This window comes from Buceros rhinoceros, unplaced genomic scaffold (genome assembly GCF_000710305.1).
Source record: "Buceros rhinoceros silvestris isolate BGI_N320 unplaced genomic scaffold, ASM71030v1 scaffold17909, whole genome shotgun sequence".
Taxonomy (NCBI): Eukaryota; Metazoa; Chordata; class Aves; order Bucerotiformes; family Bucerotidae; genus Buceros; species Buceros rhinoceros.
This window is the reverse complement of record NW_010433646.1, coordinates 40,110-48,448: the sequence shown is the minus strand read 5'-3', so window position 1 is coordinate 48,448 and position 8,339 is coordinate 40,110. Positions and strand designations below refer to the sequence as shown.

At 45.8% G+C, this 8,339-nt stretch overlaps 1 protein-coding gene across 1 annotated transcript in view; it reads right to left on the bottom strand.

The window, feature by feature from the left end:
• PRKCQ (protein kinase C, theta) overlaps positions 1-8,339 on the bottom strand; it is a gene marked incomplete at its 3' end in the record, with an annotated part of 35,636 nt that overhangs the window by 7,052 nt on the left and 20,245 nt on the right. The window lies entirely within an intron of this gene.

Genomic DNA, 8,339 nt, shown 5'->3' with positions numbered 1-8,339 from the left:
CATTCCTGCACGTCTTCCATGGAGGCCCAGGGGTCTGACCTCTTCAAGGGACCACAGACACCTGCCAGACACAGCGACCGGTTTGAAGCACATGCTTGAGTTTAAGCCTGGGAGCTGCTCTATTAAATAAAGCACGATGTAACTTGCTCGTGGGAAGATTCATGAATTAATCGTATTTCTGGATGCCCATTGAGTGCTTGTATGGCAGAGAAGGCTGGGGAAGGATCCAGTCCTTGTCCCCAGCTGCATGCAGCCATCAGCTGTTCTACCAGGGCAGTGGAAAACTCTCCTCCTGGTGCGCAGGAAGGACGGGGGGGAATCTCTGTTTTGAATAAAGAGCAGAACAGATCATCAAGGTTTCCTTTCCAGTCCTTGATGTACACTGAATTCATCCTCTTGCTGCTTCGTGACCCATAACTTCACCTCCAGTTCTCCACAGAAGCTGGAGGCCAGTTCAGACCAATCTCCTCCACTCTGAATTGCACCTACAGAGCAGGAGAAATGCCTTTTTCTGGAGGAAGAGTATCTGTGCAGCAAGTTTTTCTCCAGTTTAAACTTCTGTTTCAGGAATCTCAGCTTTTGCACATAAACGCAGGGATAAAATAAAACGGAGGCAGTATTTTTTCCCCCCAAAAGCCTGACTGTTGTGTACAAACCCAAAGTTAATCATCTCCAGGCTATGCTAAAGTTTATGAATATCTTTGCTTTGTTGTGTATTGCCCATCGCAATTATTTTGGGGGGGATAGGGTTCTTTTCACTTATATTTTTAACTATCAAAGGCAAATTTTTAGCTGTAAGATCTAATGTAAGCATCGTTAGCGGCAAGCCAAGAGCTGGCTATTCAAAAAAAAACCAAAAACCCCCAAACCAAAAAAACCCCTCAGTGTTTGTTCCTTTCAAATAACAGCTGTCTGCTCTAATTTGTGCAATTTCTTTAGCCAGATCCTTTTAATTACAGTACTCTTATTTAAATCGACGTCTGACTGGAAACCCCACCTGTCACCCAACAAGCACAGAGCCAGATCTGGCCTCCCACAGTAAGAACGTAGATAAACCAAACGGGTGCAGGTGAGCTCAGGAGCCTGTTCAGGAAGACTTGTACAGATGCGCTTTGTGAAGGTATGCAGTGGGGTGACGAGGGTTAGCCAACAACAGAGCAGCAACTGCACGTATCACAGTGGGACAGAAGAAACCTCGGGGGTCTTCAGATGGGCCAGGTTCAGCTTCGGTGGACTGAGAAGAAGAAAACCCCTGGGGTTCCCTGGAAAGGCCACTGGCTGCACCTTATCACACCTCTTTGAGCGTAACTTGAAGTCCATGTTTATTGAGCAGAAGAGTCGTGCTCTTCTTGCTCATGGATTTGAGCAACCATCTGATGAACCCACTTAATTAAACTGGGCACTGTCTTGAAACTGGAGAGTTTGGCAGCATCCTTCTGCCATCTGAGGAAAGGTGGACAACCTCTCAGTTTAACTGGCATCCAAAGATCATGATACGAACTCTGCTGCTCAGCTGTCTGAAGCTGTAGACTACAAACTTGACTTAGGCATGATTAATGCTGAAGTTCATGGTCTACCAGGTGCTATAAACACTATTGAGAAGAAAGACAGCATCACTCTGACTTTTCTGCTCTGAGACTTGGAAGTTCCCCTTACTTCTTACAAAGGTCAGTTGTCTGGAATGAACCACGTAGAAAAATTGCTTGGCTGGTGCCCTAAGTACGTCATTACGAGTAGCAAGATATGATCAAGAAGAGCAACAAATTATTGGAGACAGCTTTCTAACCCTGAGATCTACGGAGCTGCAGAACAAGTTTAAAATGGGAAGCAGCAAAACCCATGCTTGAAACCACAAAAAACTCAACATTGTGCTAGAGGTGAAAGGGTTAGAATACACAGAGGGTGTGTTTGCTGACAGGCTCCAACCCACACTCTCACTTGTTCTGGGAAAGTTACCTGATGGCTCCTGTCTGCTACTGCCAGCCTCTGAAGTGTGTCAGCACCTGGAGCAGGCAGGTATTTCTCAAGAGATGGCAGCTGGAATGGCATGACTTTGCCGTGCCTTTATCCCCTGGAATGGTCCCAGCTCAGGGACATCAAGCAAACAAACAGGAACTGTTTGAGCTGTTCCTCAGTGCTGAGACCTAGACAGCTCTGAAGGAAGCTTGGGAAGAGGCCCTCACCTTTGCCCAACACGTCTGCCTTGCAGGTAGATGACAGATAACTTACTGACTGCCTGTGAGAGCATTCTTGGGTAGCAAAGGCTCAAGCCAGACTTCTGGACTAGGTTCCAGACTCACACGACAGAACAGAAGAAGTCTGGTCTCATGGCAGAGTATGGGCCATCTTTTACAATGACAGAGCTCAAGAAGGACTGTAAAGGCACTTCCTGCACTCAGCAATGGACACTGCTCGAGATAGTTGGCACTAGTCGTCTTGAGGACATTGATCTATCAGCTGTTCCTTACTTTTAGATCATCTTCCAGGGGCCTCCTCCATTGCAGCAGAGAGAACATGACAAGCGCCTCTGCGGGAGGATGAAGCGCTGCTCCTACAGCAGCCGGAACCATACAACATGCCATTGTACACCACACAGTCAGACATACAGGTGTGCATCCTGCACACTAAAGGACACGGTTCCCTAAGTCGAGTCAACCCTGCCAGGTGCTGAAAAACTTCATTGCTGCAAGAACTCCAGTTCTTGCCCCATCAGTCCCTCAGTGCCCGTGCTGAGCCCAGCTCCCCTCTGCAGAGCCACCTTTGTCTCTCTAGGACGTGGCAGGGACGGAGTTAAACCAACCTGCTTCTGTTCTGCATGCGACTGCTGTGAGGATGAATAGTTACTATCAGAGCTGCTTTCAACTTTATAAACAATAAGGATGAAGCAGGCAGCATGTAAATTGATCTTTTGAAGGTACATCCTAAAACAGGCTCTTAAAACCCTCAAACCAGCTGGAAGCCCTCCAGAGCACTTTTCTGCAGAGATTTTCAGATTTTCTTTTCTTTGCATTTGAAAGCACTTGCATACATACAAATACAGAATTTAACACCATTTACCGAAAAGCAAAAACTCTTCTTCCCAGGGATTCCAGAGGGATGAATGTCGGAATAATTAATGCTGCAGAACAGTGCGGCTTTACCCTTATCTCGAGCAGTTACCCTAACAAATGGCTCCACGTGGAGAAGGCTCCTCAGTTTAGACTAAGTGACTTAACCCTACTGCACGCCCATCGAGTGAGGTTGGCCCTTGCCAAGAGGAAGGTTTGACACCATTAAATGGTGTCAGGCAGCTGACTCCTGTCTCGCCTTTGTCCAGAGAAGGGCAACGAAGACGGTGAAGGGTTTAGAGAACAAGTCTCATTATGAGTGACTGGGGGACCTGGGGGTGTTTAGGCTGGAGAAAAGGAGACTTAGGGGTGACCTCCTGAAAGGAGGTTGGAGAGAGGTGGGTGTTGGTCTCTTCTGCCAATGAATAAGTGACAGGATGAGAGGAAATGGCCTCAAATTGAGCCAGGGAAGATTTAGGTTGGATATTAGGAAAAACTTCTTTACTGAGGGGGTTGTCAAGCATTGGAACAGGCTGCCCAGGGAGGTGGTGGAGTCCCCATCCCTGGACAGTAAACATGGTACTGAGGGACATGGTTTAGAGACCCTGGCAGTACAGGGTTCACAGTTGGACTCAGTGATCTTAAAGGTCTTTTCCAACCAAAGTGATTCTGTGATTTTCACACGGCTCGGCTCAGCTGAGCCCAGTCTTGGTGCTCACCTTTGCTTTGGATCTATTTTATTTCACGGGGTAGGTGGGAACCAAAGGCTTCTCATCCTTCTTCACCACAGCACTCGGTGAGTCTTGCAATCCCATCACAGCATCCCATCCACACGCTCCTCACTGTGTCTACTCCCGGGAGGAACAGCTAAGGCAGGGTCACTCTGTGCTAGTAAGCGACCACGGGAGGTATTAGCATTGATGTTTACACCGTCTGGGGACGAGCAAAGCCAATTTGTTTCAGATTAAAGCAACCCGGGTTTAACTTTGTTCTCTGATTTAAAGACTTCCCCCCCACCTCTTGTGCAATATCAGTCTGTCTTCTGGAGATGGCAGCATTTCTCGCTGCTATCAAAAAATTCAGCCCAGTCCCTGATCTCACAATTTATTTTTTTTTTTTATTCTAATCTTTGTGCTGTCTGCGGTTTTGCCTGCATGTTAAACTGCTCATTTGGGATGCTTAGCTTTGTGTGCCCATCTACTTGCTATAAAGCTTATGAATATATTTATACACATTTATAAAAATACATGTGTATACCTAAAGCTGGCAATAGCTGCTTTCATTTGAGTTCTGAGATCCCAGGACCCATCCTCACAGCTCGGAGCAGGCAGAGTACATCCTCCACAGTGCTGAGTTACTATCAGTCCTCTCTTGCAACGAAAAGTGGCTTTCCCCGTCACTATTAGGTGGGATCTTGGAAAAAGACTAATTTTCTCAAGGCTAGAAAAAAATTTCTGTGAAGATTTGGGGATAAAAAAAATCACCACCCCAAAAACTAAACAAAAAGTAGTCAAATTTCTGAAACACAATTTTTTTTTATCAGCTGAAAAATGCGGGGGGGAGGGGGGAGGATGTTTTTATTTTAAGAAGTCAACTTTTTTTTTGTTGTTTGTTTGTTTTTCAGGACAAAGAGCAGTTACATTGCAGACTTTTAGAAATCTCAGGCAAAGCTGAGTGCATTTGGGGCCGATTTTCCTCAGAGCTGGACAACAGGAAGGCAATCAGAATGTGTCTATCGAATGTGTCGATCCCCTGTCACTAAGAAAGCCACGCTGGCGAGCTGGCCCCCTCCTTCCCTTGCCAGTGCTCTCCACCTGCTCACACCACATGGGCTGACACCACCTAGAAGTGCCTCGTAAAGACTTCATAATTTTGATGTTATAATTACAGCTGCTCACACCTTCTCTGGCAGAACCTTCTTGAAATCCCAAAGCTCTGCTGAGATGCTGCTATTTCTACCGAACCATGTTGAAATTTTGGCCGGGATTGAGTGAGACCTTGCCAGTTTTTCTGCCTGCTGGCTGCAAGAGGCAAAATCCTCAAAGCCTTCCTAAACTTCCCAATTCTTCCCCAACTTTCCCATTGGTTGGTTCAAATTTGGCCAACAAACCTTGAATCCCATGTTTTCAAGCTGACTTATCTCCCCAAAATACTAGAAGGTTGGAGACCTAGAAACCTTGAAGCTTCAAGATCTTCATTCCTAAATGGCTGAACACCAACATACGGGATGGTTTGTACAAGGGGAAAAATCGTGTTGCCCTGTAGTCTCTTCTTTAGCCTTGCTTCCTGGTCAACGCCAAATCCAGGGTGTTGGCTAGAAGGACATCTGGTCTGACCTCACAGGACACCTCATTCTGTGATCAGCACACTGTGTTTTCTTTACTCCATCCAATACTTTGTCGTGCTTCAGTGGTCCGGCGGTGCTGGAAGTCAAGGCTTGTAACCTCACCTCCCTGCATGATGAATTCTGCAAAGCATCAGCGCCCCGCGGCTTTGCTGTGGTCAAAGAAGATCCTGCGTTGCCTGGGGAAGACACGTGGGCCTGATCCAGGGCTGCTCAGAGGTTCTGTGGCACAGCCAGGCAGTGGAGATGAACATCAAACGGGTGTGAAATGCATGTGTGCCAGCTCTGATTCAGATCAAATAATTCATCCCTGCCCCTCTAACAGCAAGACAAAGACAGAAGAAAACTGAAATTGCCTTTGGAAAATTTTGCAGGACTTGCAATTTCCTCCAGGGAAGTACTTGAATGAGACATCTCAGGAGGAACTCAGGAGAAACTCCTGGAAAACTTCTGGAAAACATTTCAGAGACTAAATCAGGACCACACTCCTTATTTAAGATATTTTTCTCCTTCCTGCGAGATTTTAAAGCCAGTATTAAGCATATTAAAACAACCAAGTTAAAATGGCTCACCACCAGGACACTCAAAATGTATAATACATTAGAAAAGCAGAAAATAAATGTTTCTGTAATGTTTGCTTTTAAATTGCAGTAAGTATTACTTCTCTTTCGGGCTGAGCTAGTCTTCTGTGTTGCTATTCTGTGCTACAAGCCAAAATGCCTCAAGACTTAATTTGCATTTAGGTAAAGGGTGTGAATATAAATTGGACAACGAAGTAAAGAAACAGTTTGAAACAGAAGTGACTTTCAGAAAGGAAAAGCCTAATTTTATCACAGATCAGTGAAATGCAAAAAGAAGAATAACTCCTAAGCACCGGGATGGTAGTCACTGTTTTGGCATTACTAATCCTGGGATTTCACAGAACCATAAACATGTTTTTCCTCCTCTTTAACATAACAGTGTGTCTTTAAATCTAGTGCAACAGAACAGCTCTCCGAGCTCGTTGTTAAGATTCACACCATATAATTATGTCGGCTGGATATCTGGATGCAAAGATTACCACAGCAAAATAAAACAGACGAGTTCAAAAACAGACTGGGGAAAAAAAAAAACCCAAACAACCCATGTGTTTGGATTTATTCTCATGTAGCAAAACATGACAAGTGTTCTGGGTTTCGAAAGTGCTGATCATTCAGCCTCCACAGCAATAAAAAGCAGCTTTAGGTGCCTGGTGCCTACAAAAGCCTGTCTGAAGGGCTGTCAAGCTTTTTGTATTTCAGCATTCACTGATTATCCGGGTTGAGGCCAGGAGGAAACTCATCCCAGAGCTCAGAGTCCTGTCAACAGATTATATGACTCTTTATCCCCCTGGAGACATGGGGACCACTGAGGTTCTTGTTTCACTGCAGGAATATTCCTGTTTTTACTGTCCTTTGCAGGGTCACCTGAAGCAGCTCAAAAACCTTGAGAGTCAAAGTATTAGAGATTCAGAACGGGGTGGAGATGCATTTCTCTTTGAAACACTTATTTATCCAGTGAAACTTTAAAAAAAATACTACATTTTCCAACTGAAAATCCAAGTTTTCAATATTAAAGTCCAGAGACGGATTACAACAGTAATGCCCTTGCTCCTAAAAACGATTGCTCCAAAAGATATTACAGCTGAACTACGCTGTCCTTTGAGCCGTGCAAGCCTGTCCATGGCTTGTCACAGCTCTCCTGCTCTGAATGGCTTTCACATGTCGAGCGATCGCTGCTTGGCTTGCGAAGGTCAGAGGAGAAAAACATAAGCTGGAAATCAATCACAGCCCAGCGCAACTTTGGCCTGGGTGGCCACATTCTGGCTCCTCTATCTGTGAACGTGAGGGCAAAATGGAGAGATCAAATAAATTTAAAGTGGTGGTGTTGACTTGGGATGAGATGGATGGAGAGTCTTCCTGGTTGTCAAGAGGGCAATACTGTGACGCTACCCATGAGACAGTGTGGGAAACGATCACCTGGGTTTTTAGCTTGACACCAGTGAACTTTTCAGGCACCCATTGCTTTTCCACCCTGCAGGTTTTCCTTGCCTCAGCCACAGCTGGAAGCACAGCATCCCCCCCAAATGGTCAGTAACTCCCCACTGGCTCCTGGTATGACTCCATTTTTTGGAGTCATAGATTACAGCTTCGCTGTGGTCAAATGGGGGAAGTGGACACTTGGATGCATACACTGGCTGAAACCAGAGCTGCAGGCTGCCACTGCTATATCCATCCCAAACCAGACCTCCAGCCTCCAGACCAGGGTTCAGACCACACAGTTCTGCTGATGCCTTCAAGTGAGCCGCTGGATCAGCCAACATCCCCTTGGGGAAATGGACTTACCAGCAGAACAAGCAGCTCTCCCTGGAGTATAAAATCCCCCGTAGAGCTGTGACTGTTGTCAATATTTTGTCTTTTTAATTAAGTCTCGATTTTCTTTGCTTTTGGAGTTGGGTCATTTATATTTTCCTCTGAAATATACCCCCCAGAAAAGGGAATTAATTCCTTTCCTCTCCAATAACGATCCTTTCCCAGGACATGCTGCCCTCATTGACAGTCTGGAAGGGGTTAAACACGAATGCCTGGGCTTGGTGTCACGCTGCCTATGGCAGTTCCCAGACATCATAAATTTAATCTGTCTTTAAACAGGTGCCACATCCCACAGGCGACTGGGATATGCATCAGAGGTTATATTTGTTCCTCCTGACCCTGCAGAAGCAGCAAGCCTCTTGCTGAGCAGGTCCTAACCTCGCGCCAAGCAGTGTTTTGTGTCACTAAATCCTGGGACTAGGAGCATCCTAACAAATCCCTGAACAAGCAGCCTTGAGAGAGTGATATTGCTCTGAATTTGAGAGCAGGGAGAGAGGAGGGAGAGCAAGGATCTCTCAGGAGTTGTTTGGGTACTTTGGACAGAGAAGACAATCTCTC